General features: G+C 48.3%; 1 protein-coding gene across 1 annotated transcript in view; it reads right to left on the bottom strand.

Moving 5' to 3' along the window:
- Window positions 1-15,000, bottom strand: part of diaph2 (diaphanous-related formin 2) — a gene marked incomplete in the record, with an annotated part of 415,240 nt that overhangs the window by 42,514 nt on the left and 357,726 nt on the right.

The following is a 15,000-nucleotide window of genomic DNA, read 5'->3' as shown; positions in this document are numbered from 1 at the left end:
GTGTATGTGTGTGTGTGTGTCTGTCTGTGCGTGTGTGTGTGTGTGTGTGTGTGTGTGTGTGTGTGTGTGTGTGTGTGTGTGTGAAGGCAACAAATGTGCCCTCACCGTCATTCCCGAGAAGTCAAATATCTCGTTGTAAAAACCACAGTCGGCAAGCACTGAATCGAGCCATCGAATCTCCTTGTTGATGCCCCGACAAGCCTGCCCACGGTGCACCATCGACAGCATTTTTAATTCACTTCCCTCACTCTCCCGCTACAATGCACGGCTTTTGAAGACAAGTAGCACACCGATAATCTCTCAACAAAAGAATCCCCTACCTCCCTGAAAACGGAAGCCACTGAGGAAGAGATGGTGAGAAAAAAAAAAGTGTGTGTTTGGGGTCTCTTTATCTGGGTCATCTATCTTTACTCTATACTAATGACTCACTGGGTGCCCTCTTCATCATCGTGGTCCAGAACAGACATTATTTTAAACTGGGATCATTAAGGTGACTTATTGTTGAGTGCAGGAGCACGCCATCCATCGTTTGTATACATGAGTGAGCTGCTCTTGGGGAATGTTCAGCAGCACGGGCAGCAGGAGCAGCACTGTCTCTAGTTTGGTGGAGAGAGAGAGCGAGAGAGAGAGACTGAGGGAGAGAGAGATTGGAGAGAGAGACAGTGGAGGAGAGACAGAGAGAGAGAAAGGCTGGAGAGAGAGAGAGTGAGAGAGAGTTTATTTGCAGTGGAGATGATGGTTGCTTTAGGCAGCACTTTCAGGCGTGGTAATCAATCTTTTGTTTTTATTTTTTCCCTCCACACACATTCAAAGCAGACGACAGTCAGCAAATTGAATTTATAAAGAGGAGGAAAAAAACTTGACACCGCTACATAATTAATTTGAGGAAATGCCACACTCCTGCATAACGCAAGAAACACTAAACCACTGCACCCCCCCCCCCCCCCCCCTTCCCCACACACACCCACCCACCTACACAACACACACACACACACACACACACACACACACATTCCTACTCCCCTCCACACTACAGCCATTTTCCCTCTCTCACCATGGGAGGAAACTCCCCTTCATGACTGGGAAAACAGGCCAAGCAAAAAGACAAAAGAAGAGGAGAAAATGCAAATAGCAGACGAAAGAGAAATGTTTCATCTGTGCTTGTTGTAATTTCCCTCTCCGGACTCAATTGTGCACTTTGCTAGTTTCCCGCAGGCCTGTCCCCAGGGCTGGTTTCGGCATCACAGTATCTGTTCGCACACTCACTTAAAAGCAGCTCCGATTAAAATCGAGCTAATTAAACTAGCCGTCCGCACGCGTGCACAAGCCACAGCCAGAGTGGAGCAAGCAGCGAGTACTTATCTCAAATTGCTCTTCTTCTGCTGATAGGCTGGACTTAAATTGGGACGCGCGTACGGCACGCACAAGTTCCAACCCCCCCTTCCTGGCTTGTCCAAACAAGCCTAAAACGGTCCTTTTTCCACGGACCTGGTAGTTGACTCTCGGAAAGCTCTTGCAGTTCATTAGTGCACTTCTTTCCCTCTCCGTATGTTTTTCCCCTCTAATATGTCTACGGCAAACGGGACATCTGGCAAAAGATGACAGTAGTATGGGAGGTGTTTCCGGCAGCAGGTAAACATTTATCAAGAGCGGCACGGAGCAGCAAACTTCCTTCTGTTTTTCCTCGACAGCTCCTTCTTCATTTCCTTCTTCTTCCGGCGTCTTCTAGGAGGTCTGGACATCACAGGGGGCACCTGACACTTTGATCAATTTGTCCTACTTCTTGCTTAACTGTAGCACAATTCATCATCCATAATGACCAAAGACTTGGGGAGCCAGGTAGACTTAGGTTTCTGGGTGGCGGGTGAGCAGGCGGGCAGTCAGGCGAGCGGGCGAGGGGGAGGGTGGAGGGTGGAGGGTGGAGGTTGGAGGGGGGAGGGTGGAGGTTGGAGGGTGGGGTTGCGGAGGCTCGCAGACACAAAGAAGCAAAACGACTAAAATGGGAAACATGCTCCCGGGGCAACCCGAAACTGCTCCATTAAGAGTGTCCTATTGGGCATCGCCTACACCGAGAGCCGCCGAGACCTCTGCTCACAGCAAATGGCTGTTTGATAAAACTGCCAGAGAGTGTGATGTACTCTCGACGCCGTCTCAACCTGCGCTAGAAGGACGGCCATTAGAAAAGGAAAAAGAAAAGAAAAGGGTAGTTAAAAGTTTAAAAAAGGACCGAGGTTGTTCAGAGGGATCAAATAAAGAAAGTGTCAGACGTTTAACTATTTGAGAATCATTTTTGCTGTAATCCAAATGGCACACTATTAGAGAAGATATGGACTATAGCTCTGCCTTGAAAATGTTCTTATTTTGAGCTGACAAAACGAGTGCATATATTTCTCTCTCTTCTCAATTAGCACAAATCATACATTTAGTGCCTGGGAATTAGAGCTAAGCCTTAAAGCTAAGCTTTCTGCTTCTGCTTTAAAAAGTGAGACTCTATTCACAGGATGGCACTTTCTGAGTAGGTTAAGAAGGGGGTAGGGGGGGGAGGGATACAGACATGAGAAATTGCAATAGAACACCTTTTCTTAGGTGAAGAGTCCATGTAATTCCCCTTTATCATAACGCTATCATACTGAACATAAAAGTTTCTTTCTTTTCACCTTCTCTGAACTTCTGCCACCGACGGTGCAGTGGAATGGTGGAGGACTGAAATACCCGGCACAGTCCTTACGCAAGGTCATCTGCTCTCCTGGAACATTGCTCTGTGTTTCCCCACCCCCTGGATCCAGGCAGTGGGGGCCTTCTAATGTTTAATAATATTTTAACAATGCACCCTGGAGCCTCGAACTAGCTCTCGCCCCAAACCTGTCTCTCCATATATTATGGGTGCACTATCACAGTTTTTAATTAGAGGGTAGCAGGCACAGGCCTCAGCTGGAGTTGTGCGAATTTCACACATTAGATTAGCTGACGCTACCCGACAAGCTACCTGCTATTGACAAGGGAGGAAGGAGGGCTAGGCGAGCGGACGGGCGGGCGGGTGAGTGGGTGTGCTGGAGGTGGAGCTTATCATTTGGGGCCCAGCAGGAAGATGAACTGGGAAGGAAAAAAATGTAAGAAACAAAACAAATAAAAAAAAAGGGCGAAGATGCACCGTCAAGGCAGAGGGGGGAGGGCACGAGGAGGGGCGCAGGTGGAGGAAAGACGCTGGGTGCCATTGACATTTTGAAGGGGAGTGTGTTATTGATGGGGAAGTGTGTGTGTGTGTGTGTGTGTGTGTGTGTGTGTGTGTGTGTGTGTGTGTGTGCGCATGTCTCTGTGCGTGTGAGTGGCAGCACCGTGTTGGCAATGGAGAATGTTGAGGAAAGGCCCCTTTGTATAGCTGGTTCATCCCATTTGATAATTACAAAAAACGTGATCCATCTCCTTACTCCTTCCTTTCCGATAAGGCTCTTTAGCACCCAGACACGGTGTACTGATACAATCCGCGGCTTTCCGTCAGCCGAGACCCAGATCAACAGGATTATGGACCGGGGGCACCTGGTGTGCCGAGGCCTGCCAAAGGAACCTCGGGCACGCTGGCGGGTGGAGCAGCTCCGTGGGTGAGGTGCTTAACAGCCGGGCCTGGTCAGGGGTCCCCCTGCGTGCCGTGGCTCTGTGACCCGTGTGTCGTGACTGCTAAGAACCAGCCTGGGCACGGGGCTGTGTGTGTGTGTGACCGTCTTCCGTCCAAAAAAAAGCCTTCCCCTACGATCTGCTGCTGATAACATGGCGGCTGCCATCTTTCAAAACGTCCCCCCGCTCAAAGCCTCGCCCCTACATTAGCGTGTTGATCTCATCCCTGCTGATGGCACGAGCGAGAGGAATTGATCTATAAATAAAGGCTGTGCTCTCTCTGGCGAACTATCTGATTTATCTGACATGAAATTAAGTCTGAAGTCATGAAGACAAGTAAAGTAACTGTATTAATTTTGCCTCTCGGATTCGGCCCGCAGCAGAGGAAAAAAGAGGCAAAGATTCCAGCCATCTGTATTTCCACCCTGTGTCATCCTTTAAAACAAGTCAGGGAGTGCCTTTCTGATAATTATACAGCAGTGTCAACACGGTCTGTTCGTAATTTCAATTTGCTATCTGTCATCTCCTCTTCAAAACGTCTGAAAGCGCAGATGAGAGGAGAGCGAGAGAGAGGGTCGATTGAGAACTCAAAATTCCTAGGGCCTCCGCCTTTACTGATGGGACTGAATCACTTATGCCACATTTAGAAAAAAAAAAGCCTCTGTCTCTTTCATCTATAAAATAATAGGGAACACATTTCTCCATGTGAGATTACCTAATGGCTGCCACACTGCTCAGTGTGAATCTGGGGGGAAAGCTATTGGAAAGCACTAATAACGTTATATAAAATGTGCAATGATAGTGTTAACGTATGCACACGAGAGCCGGGGCAGAAATGTACAGCGCCTCGCGTACATCCTCTTCATTACCGCGTAACCTTTTGTCATTATCTATTTCTGCAGCCGCCGTACAGAGGCAGTGCGTATAATTTTTCATGACCTACATGCGATGCCTCGCCATTTAACCAGATTACAGGAGCAAATCAAACACCGGCGGAAATCCAGCCGTGCATGGCGGAGATTTGTTGCATTACAATGGCGTTCCTCCTTCAAAACTCCCAGCACTGCGGTGTGGCGCGCGCCCCATTCAGTCCTGTAATGAGAGCTAATAGGAACACGCGGTCGCCTGGCCCACTATCTGAAACGAGGCCCGAGTGAAGTCGGCAGGAGGCTGAGACTGGTGTCACCATTTTTCATGACAGGCTCAAACGTGTTTCTATCAGCAATATGACAGGGACGCACCAAAAAAAAAATAATAAAAAAAATAAAAGAAGAATCAGAAGGCCTGCTTTTTTTTTTAACACCCTTCCTCTGAACTGTTCTGAACATATTTCAGCCAATCTGTTAGCTCGCAGAAAGTCACCCGAGCAATTAACCCTACAGCCTTAGTGGTGAACAAAGCCTAACAGGGAGCTTGTTCTGCAGCCAGGTGGAGGAAAAACCCTGCATCTCTCTCTCTCTCTCTCTCTCCCTCTCTCGCTTTTACTTAGGAAGGAGTACAGGCGCACCTAACTCATATTCTTTTTTAGCTTCCATCCATCTCTCTCTCTCCCACTCTTCCTCTCTCTCTCTCCTCTTGCTTTTATTTAGGTAGGAGTACAGGCGCCTCTCGCTCATATTCTTTTTTAGCCTCCATCCATCTCTCTCTCTCTCTCCCTCTCTCTCTCTCTCTCTTCCTTCTTTCCTCTCTGGCTGTGCTGTGTTGGCGTGTGCCGGAGGTGCATTAGTGACAGAGAGGTCAAAGCTCACGCTGAGGACAGGCTCACACCTGTTACGAGCTCCTGTCTGTCCGGCCGGCGTGATGGGGAGGAGGGCACCCACCGTGACCCGCAGACGTGCCGTCCCAAACACACACACACACACACACACACACACACACACACACACACACACACACACACGGCGGCGTCGCCAGCAAGTCACTCTGAGAGTCTGGGCAGGAGATGACTAGCAGATCCTGGCCGAAGATCAGGGGCGTGTCTGTGTGTGCATGTGTGTGCGTGTGTGTGTGTGTGTGTGTGTGTGTGTACACGCCTGCTTGCATGTGTGTTTGGGATTATGGCTGCGGCGGGGGGGTGGAGGCTGGGAGGAGGTCAGAACTGATCATAATGAATGGGATGGATTCTGCAGCGGCCGTTTTGGACTGTTTTAGCGCAGCGGCTTGATGTGAAAACCCACTTATGTCCGGGGTAATTTCATTAGGGATGCTCCCGCATCCCCCCGGACCGGCGAGGATCCGAGCGGCACCCGCGCTCTCAGAACCCAGCCTGGCGCCAGGGGGTCTGGACGAGGAGGCCGAGGATGGAGGACAGCAGGGTGGAGTGGAGGGGTGGAGGGGTGGAGTGGGTGGAGGGGTGGAGGGAGGCTCCAGAGCAGCAGGGGAGTTTTTTTTTTCGAGCAGATCGCACAGATTTCTGAACAGGCTGACTCAGACGCAGAGGGTCGAGAGTGAGGCACTGACTCCCCCAGTATGAGCCACTGGTCCTCCCCCTCCCTCTCTCTCTATCTCTCTCTCTCTCTCTCTCTGTCCCTTTCACAACACTGGCTAACAGTGACAATGGATTAGTCATGCTGGCTATACAGTCACAGCAGAAGAAACAAAACAGAGTAGGGCAAAAAAAGAAAAAAAAAAACAAACCAAAAAAAGAGAAAAAAAAAACATGGCAATGCCTTGAATAGCTCAGTGCATAAATAAGTAAACAAACAAACAAACACCAAAATAACCCCTCCATCTGTACGGCTGCTGCAAGGACTCATGTGAGGGGATGGATGGGGATGGGGAGGGCGGGGGGAGAGAGGGGAGAGGGAACGTGGGGATTTGACGCAGATGCTGCATGTGCTGGTACTGAAACCACACCCAGCCATCCAGCCATGAAGAGACTCACTACAGCAGCACAGAGGCCAGAGAGAATGAAGTAACCTTTTCTCTGGCTGAGAGAGAGGGAAAAAAGAAAATAGGATATATGGCAGAGAGAATAGCTTGCCTGGCTTTGTGAAAAATGTATCCCCCAACATGTGATTTAAACAAAAAAAAAAAACAATAACCACATAAGAAGGAATACTACTGTTATTTAAGGAACATTCCAACTTGTCTTAAATGGCAGCCATTTCACATGTGCTTGACGCCATGTAAAGTAATGCTTCTGTCGATTTGAAGAGGAGCACATTGTCTGCAGAGTCCAGACAAACAGGTGGGATAGAATAGAGCTCTGGAGACATAAAGCCACTGGATGGTTCTCTTTGCTGGACCGTGAAACAGCGACATTTTTCAGGCTGTCTGCTGGCCTAACCTCTGCAGCTGACCCTCACTGTAGCATCCAGACACAGAAGCAGCTCCCTGTCCCTGTTTTCTTTTCCCTCTCCTCCCTCCCTCTCTCTCACACACACATAAATACAGACACACACACACACACACACACACACACACACACACACACACACACAGACACAAGCGCACACACACACACACACACACACACACACACGCGCACACACACACACGCGCGCACACACACACACAAGCGCGCGCACACACACACGCACGCACGCACGCACGCACGCAGGCACGCACGCACGCACGCACACACACACACACACACACACACACACACAGGCAAAAGCACACACACACACACACACGCACAGACACAAGCACACTCACACACGCACGTGCACGCACACACACACACTCACAACACCGCCACCTCCCTTTTTCCTGAAGTGGCACACTTTCTCTGAGAGGCTTTGTTCCATTTCTGCCCATTGAGGAGGTGTCTGTAGCAGAGTTATTCTGGCCATGTGGCTGGCTGTGTGCTGTACCCCCCCTTCTTTCTCTCTTTCTTTCTTTCGCTCTCTCTCTTTCCCTCTCCTCCTTTTCCCTCCCATTTGTCAGCGAGCAAAACTGTTTACGACGACACAAATTCTGACGGCGCGTAGTAGCAGCAAGCTTAATTATGTTTGATCGATGGCCAAGCGCTTGTCGCATTTTCAAAAGGGTTGACGAGGAATCATCCAAATGTGGACCACCCATGAGCGGAAACTAATGGAAGACGGCGACACATTTCCTCCTAAGGAGGGGCGGCCTTACAGTCGGGGGTATCTCGCTCATGGAACCTCCCGCTTTTCCGACTCTAACCCGAGGGAGAGAGACGGCTAAATTAAGTTAAACTGGCGCAAAGTGATTAGAGGCCCTTATTACTACCCTAATTAGGCTCTCTCCACAGAAATGGAAAACAGTAATCCAGAAGAATAAAAGTTTTTATTTAAAAAAAGATCATTTGATATATATATACTGGAAAGGAAAGAACTCCAAGGACAAAAAAAAAAATCCCGAATGTAACATTAATTGGTAATGAAATAATTATCACGGAATAATCAAAGCCATTTGATTCAGTGATTCAGTGATTTTCCCTCTATGAATCTAAACGAGCCCTGGAAGTGACTTTAGAAATACAAATTCTCAAGTCCACAGATGGCACCTCAACTGACAGACCAGTTTCTCACAAAATTGATTGATCTAAAGCTTTGGATGCTAGCTGTAGTCGCCGAGACACGTACTGGTCTCCAGAAGCATAATGACAAATTTCTCGGGCCCGCTGCCGCCTATGGACTAAACAATGCGTGGGCTTCTGATAGAGTGCAATCTTACGAGAGCTTATTTATTAGAACCGATGCAGCACAGCAGATAAGCCGAGTGCCCTTGTTGCTGTCTCTCAAAGGCAATGACAGACGCTCACAATACCGGCAAGCCAAACACTGTCCGTGCTCACCGGGAAGCTTGCTATGGCCGGCTGTGGTCCCGGTGGGGCTTTAGAACATAATGTGGTGTTATTCGGAGAGAGGACACAGGGGCCGGTGACAGGCCGTGTAAATAACGCGGCTGCGGCGATGACAGTGGAATGCTGATACAGCCCGCGTGGCAGAAGATCGTTTTCCTTGCGCGGCCAATAAGGAGCGCAGAAAAGTCATCTGAGGAGATCACGCCTGTGGTAATCGAAGAATTACTCTGCATAATGGGATGCACGGGGAGGGAAAATATGCAAATATACATAGCTATCGAAATAGGGATAATAATGAAAAGAAACAAATCATTGATAAATATGCATGGAATAGATATAGCATTTTTCGGCCCTTCAATCTTCAAAAGTCAGTCTCCCATAAGGAGCGCCAGCAACGGTTTACGCTTCACAGCCTGTTCAATGACAATTACTCTTGAAAACCTTGACAGAGAATTTCTCTTTCTCTCCCTCTATCCCACTCTCTCTCTCTCTCTCCCCCCCTCTCCTCTTGTTCCTATTCCCATCTCCGCCACATCTCTAAGCCCCTGGAGGCTTTGCTGGCTCTCTCCTCGGCCCCCGGTTCCTCGGAGGAACATCTTGTGAGGCCCTGACCTTTCCTGCCATGCCTTTTCTCTCCCGCGCCCGTTGTCCTTCCTCCCGCTTGCTTGGGAGTCACCTGTCGCACACGGCCCTGTCAGCGGGCACCATCAATCCGCCGCGGCGCTAAGCCCGCCGGATGATTAAGATTGGCACGTTTGCTGGCGTCTGCGTCATTGCCGCTTTCGCCCGAGACGCGCGTCGTCGACACGACCGCTTCACGTTTGACGATTTGCAAACCCTATTAGCGAGTGTCCTCGTGTTCACCGTGTCTAGACCACTCTAGGAGAGGAGTCAGAAAATCTATACTCGGGGCTTGAATGGGTATGAATAGAAATGGTGTCAAAAGTATATGTTCATAAAGTCATTCATATAGGATCACTGAGGGAGACTGATCAGACAAGAGGCCGGCTGAACCCCGAATAAACACTGAGGATTTGAGAGGAGTGGCCTGATCTCCTCCGATGCCATAGGGCCTATCTATCAAATCACTCAGAGCCACTTTCAGACGGCCGTTTCGGAGCCCCCCTATTTTTACGGCAAAAGATGAAAACCCTTTCTTTTAGTCCCATTCTAGATTTGTGTCAATCTCCTGCAGGGTAATCACTCATAGTGCTTTCGTGTGTGGGAACGTCCATCTCAAGGTGACTCATCATGAGGTTGGAAAACAACAATTTTCTCACTTTAGGCTTTCAACTGGGCAATATCAACCCGAGTCTGCCTTTGACTCCCTCTCCCTTTCTCTTTCTCTCTCTCACAGACACGCATATAAAAAAAAATAGATAAACGAAATGAATAACACTGATATTGCAACATAGCATAAACCCTTTCTGAAGGACTTCAATGTTCCCACTGAGAGACAGGAATGCAATTAGAGAGAATTGCTGTGGGTCCTGCCATCATCCCTTGGAATAAACAGCCTGAAAATATGTTTACCCGCCACTTCATTTCCCCAGCATTTCATTTAACATGATCAACCACTTTTGTCTATTGTAGTATTTGTATTTAGAGTGGATCTACAGCTATGGATATAACAGTATAGTGTCTAACGAGAAAAGAATTGTCGCACACAGAGGATGTAAACTGGTGAGGGGACTGGGTTTGAAGGCATTGTAAACTGCTTTGATTCTTAAGCATCAAATCCCCAAACGACATAGTCACATAAATATGCTTTTCTTTTAAATGCGAGTAGCCTTGTTCGTGGATAAATGAAGATTTCTTATGCCCTCTATAGACTCAGCTTTACTGAGAATACATTTCCCCAAAAACTGATTCTCTAAACATGGTCAAGGGACATTCCTTTTTTTCCTCTGTTATTTTGTTTACATGTCCCAGTTCGTCCCCCACGTGCCAAGTCTCATCGGGCTCAAAGCAGCTGCGCATGCTCCCGGCGCCCGTTGGAATGTAAGTGGACTTGACTGCGGCTGCTGTCAAACGTGTGGGCACGGACACTTGCCGAGACCGCCGCTCGTGACCCCTGGTGAGACGCCCGCCCCTCCACACACACACACACACACACACACACACATACATGTACGCGTGGTGCAGTTCTAGCGGCCTAGTTACTGTGTCTGCGTCGGGAGAGGCCCGCCGGTAAGCCTGGTCGGGCACCGCCTCTCCTCGTCCACACTACACTCTGTGGGCCACAGTGTTTCATATCTGCAGGCGCGCTAAACGCCCCGCTGGGATGAAACATCTTTTCCTATTAGAGACAGAAGGATTACGTGGATTTGAGGCCTATTTTACAGCAGTACGCCATTTACTTTCTGTGGGCTAAAGCAATTTCGGCGAATGCTGAACATCTGGTCAGTCTAAGAGAATATGAAAATCCACTTAGAACAAATTAAAACAAATGGAGGGGGCGGGGGTAATGATTTCATAAGCAATTCCCATATTAGTGTTTCTAACGCTCAAAAGGAAAACTGATTTAGACCCATACATCCATCACAAAGCAAACTATAGTCCAGCTTCAGCTGAAAGACACATTCCAAAGTTTGAGTCACATCACTGCTCTAAGGCAACTTCAGTTTTTTGCTGCTATTCCCCCCACCTCCTAAATAAAATGCCCATGTGGCCACACACCACCCCCCCACCCCATCCCCCCTCACACTGCAACACCATGCCCTTTACCCTTAATGAATTATATATTCATTAAATATGCATTTCATTGTTAATCATTTACATGTGAAGAGGATTAGTTCTCAATTTGGGAAATGACTAAAAAAAAGCAGGCCTCCAAAATAGCCCCTTGGAACTGCATTAGGCAGCCCCCCATTATCTGTCAAATGGCCACTGCACCAGAACATTAGAGAAGAAAAGAACTGCCCTCAACACCCCATCCCCCCACCCGGAAAAAAAACGGAGAGAAAAAAACATGGTCAGACGGAAGCCAGTGGCCGCTGAACGGTATAAAGTCCACAGTGCTTTTGTTATGCATATGACTCCTCATGAATTACAATGCAGTGATTTTGGACGGGATCATATGGTACTGACCTTCTTAAAGCCCTGGAAATATTTTTTTCTAAATCAAGAATTCTGCAGACATGACTGCAGAAATAAACCTTAGGTCTTTTTGTTTTGTTATCTACTGTTGTGTTATCCAGACCAGCATATCATCCAATTTTGGCTCTATTACAATTGTTTTTCTTTTTATCTATAATTGTTTATAGTCTATAACTATGTGCTACTCATATTAGTCCTAATATTCAAAAAATGACAGTTGTGTTTATTCTCTATACAGTCTCTATACAGGTGACCTTTTTTTAGCTTAATTTGCCTTAACTAATCAGCTTCAGAGTCATTGGAATGACTATTTGACTTATTTTGGGTTGAATGACGGCGGTTTTGCTTCTCCCTAGAGCCTCTGAGCGGAAAAAACACGTATTCAAGTTTGTGCCACCGGGACGGTCTTCAGCCTTGCGATCATGCTCATAAAAAGGCATATTGACTGATTGAGGCGTGTTGCAAAATATACACACTAAAGCTGTAGGGGAAGCTCTGTGATGAAATCTGCAAGTGTAAAATGAGCGAAAACAAAAAGTGAAAGCGAAACCGCCGATGAAATCGCCAAACCTACATAGTTTCCCTTTAACCATAAGAAAACAATGTTCTTCCACTGTCTACCAAAAAAACATCAGGATATTGTGCATGATAAAATGTTTCACCTTGCCACACACAGCTCGGCACAACACACAACATGCAGGCAGACTTTCAGCTGAAAGAAACAAGGTTTCCGCTCCTTTCTCTATTTCTCAGTGCCGGCCTTGGCCAAGGCTGTCATTTGAAAAGGGAGGATGGCAATCATGTGGAGAAAGAAAGAAAGAAAGAGAGAGAGAGCGCGGAGAGAGAGAGAGAGAGAGAGAGAGAGAGAGAGAGAGAGAGAGAGAGAGAGAGAGAGAGAGAGATAGCGAGAGGAGAAACAAATCTTGACATGCTGACAACTTTTTTCGCGCACAAAAGGCAGAAGGAGAGGCGGTGTGAGAAAGCAGGCGCTCCACACGGGCGGAGCGAGGACAAAAGGAGGGCCATAGTATCTATGCTCCCTGCTGGAGGCCGCGCAACATAGCGAGGCACGCTGGCTTACACCGATACAATGGGAGCAGCTCACTGTAGTTAGAGCCACCTGAGCTGGGAGCATTCTTCGGTGGCCTACCTGCGCTGCAAGCCAACGGCGTCGTCGCACAAAGTAAGGCAGAATACGGCTATCCGCGGGGTTTGATGGTGAATCTTATTCAAAAGAAATTGCCAAAGTGAATCTCAAAAAAAAAAAAAAACCCTCTCCCCCTCCCAATGAATCATTAGGTGGCCTTCCCTTTTGCACAGCTTACTAAAGAGGCATTTGACTTCGGCGAAGCTACAAGCCAGGAATCCAAATCTTTTACGATCAAGATGAGCCGGTGGTGTGAAGGGACACCCGACAGCAGCGCGAGCTCCGAAGGCAACACTAATAAGTGCAGGGCTCCAGGCTACCTGTCCAAGGTGCGCCATGTTTTATTTATGAGCAACTTATTACGGCCCTCAGAAGGAGACATAACATGCACTTCAGAAGATGCAGCTCACACAAAACATCTCTTGCCTGCCTCGTTATGCTGTCTCTCTATGCTGTGTGTGTGTGTGCGTGTGTATGTGTGTGTGTATGTGTGTGTGTGTGTGTGTGTGAGAGTGCTTGCTAGACATTCTGGATTACTGGAGCTGAAACAAAGACATCTCAACTTGAGGAAAACCGCGCACATCAATTATCTTGGAGAAGTGTTGGTTGGTGAAGCAGTGTCTTGTCACCCCGGTGACTGCAAAAGCTGCAGAAATGTCCTCAGCTCGCTGTGACATTTCAGCCTGGTTGGCTGTAACAAGGGGGAGAAACGAGGGGGGAAAAAAAGCTATCTCTATGTACAAGTCAAAGAGAGCAAAAAGACCACACTGGCTGAATGTGGCCGAAGGCAGACAGTTCTCTCCCATACGAGTGTGTGACTGTGTGTGTGTGTGTGTGTGTGTGCGGGGCAGAGAGAGCGAGCAAGGCTTTTTGAAGCCCCACCATCAGACTACTGAATGCGTTCTTTGAAGATGAAAAACAGTGGGCAGCATGCCCACCAAAATAACAGTGTTCAGCTCCAGCCACTCCGAATGCACTCTGACTCGACGGGGGTGACAGAAATTGTCCCGTGAAAGGTGTTTAATTCAAACCAGCTTAATGTATCAAACGACGTCCCTTTTCACTGCATCAAAAAAAAAAGCGAGTGAGCGACTTAAGAAAAGGGCGAGGGATGCGGCGATGCCCCGGGAGCGTTGGCTCCTGGAGCGCGAGCAGTCGTTTAGCGGAGCCGCAGGAGAGCCTGGAGAGGACGGCGCGGCGTTGCATGTGGCTCTTGGCGGCGGCTGCCAGCCCATTATCGCTCTCGGCGCTACAAAGACCCGCGGAACCTGCCATGCCTATCGGCACACCTGACCCACATTCACAGGCTTAACGAGACCAACGGGTGTTAGTGATGACAGGCTCTAAGCAACCCCCCCCCCCCCCCCCCCGCCCCCCCAGAAATGAGCCAATGACCCCAAAGTAGCACCCCCAAATTGTGACTGACAGCTAATGCGCCCCCTCGCTCGATAACACAGCTAGTCCTCGTCAGATGGACTGCTATAGCAGAATTAAATAAATAAGCACGCGCGCCACGCCAATAAATAAACACAACGAGCAAATAACACAAAGGCAAATGTATTCATTGTCACACTGCTAATTTGACATGCTATAACATGTCACCATTAATCACAGCAGTGATACTGCCCTTATATTAATAAATAAAGGCAATTGTTATTGTGGCTAATGTTATTCATTAGCCGGTTACTGCTGTCTGACTTCAGTGTACTTAGCTGCTTTGGTGACCAGATAAGGGTTACTGTTGTAAACATTGGGAAAAGTAGGGTGTCTTCCGGCTGGTGTGGCGGAGTGTGTGGGTGTATGTGTGTGTGTGTGTGTGTGTGTGTGTGTGTGTGTGTGTGTGTGTGTGTGTGTGTGTGTGTGTGTGTGTGTGTCCCTTTGTAGGTGTTTGTGAAGGGGGGGATATATTTTTTTAAATTCTCTTGCATTGATACACAGCCTGTGGTGCACTGCTCATCTCGCTGTGAAATAGCATTCCTCCCAGAAACCCCTCCCCACCTCTTATCACCTCCACACCCAGCTCTAACAGCAGGGGAGAGAGAGAGAGAGAGAGAGAGAGAGAGAGAGAGAGAGAGAGAGAGAGAGAGAGAGAGAGAGAGAGAGAGAGAGAGAGAGAGAGAGAGAGAGAGAGAGAGAGAGAGAGATGTGTGTGAAAGAAGAAAGCGAGAGATGGAGAGGGAAAAAAGGAGGCAGAAAGAGCAAGGGAGAAAGAAAGTAAGAGAGTGAGTGAGAGGAAGAGGGAGTGATAGAGAGATAGAGAGTGAGGGAGAGTGAGAATGCGTGTGTGTGTGTGTGTGTGTGTGTGTGTGTGTGTGTGTGTGAGAGAGAGAGAGAGAGAGAGAGAGAGAGAGAGAGAGAGAGAGAG

The sequence above is a fragment of the Sardina pilchardus genome, chromosome 21 (genome assembly GCF_963854185.1).
Source record: "Sardina pilchardus chromosome 21, fSarPil1.1, whole genome shotgun sequence".
Lineage (NCBI taxonomy): Eukaryota > Metazoa > Chordata > Actinopteri > Clupeiformes > Clupeidae > Sardina > Sardina pilchardus.
The sequence above is the reverse complement of the archived record's forward strand: the minus strand, read 5'-3'. Positions and strand labels throughout refer to the sequence as shown.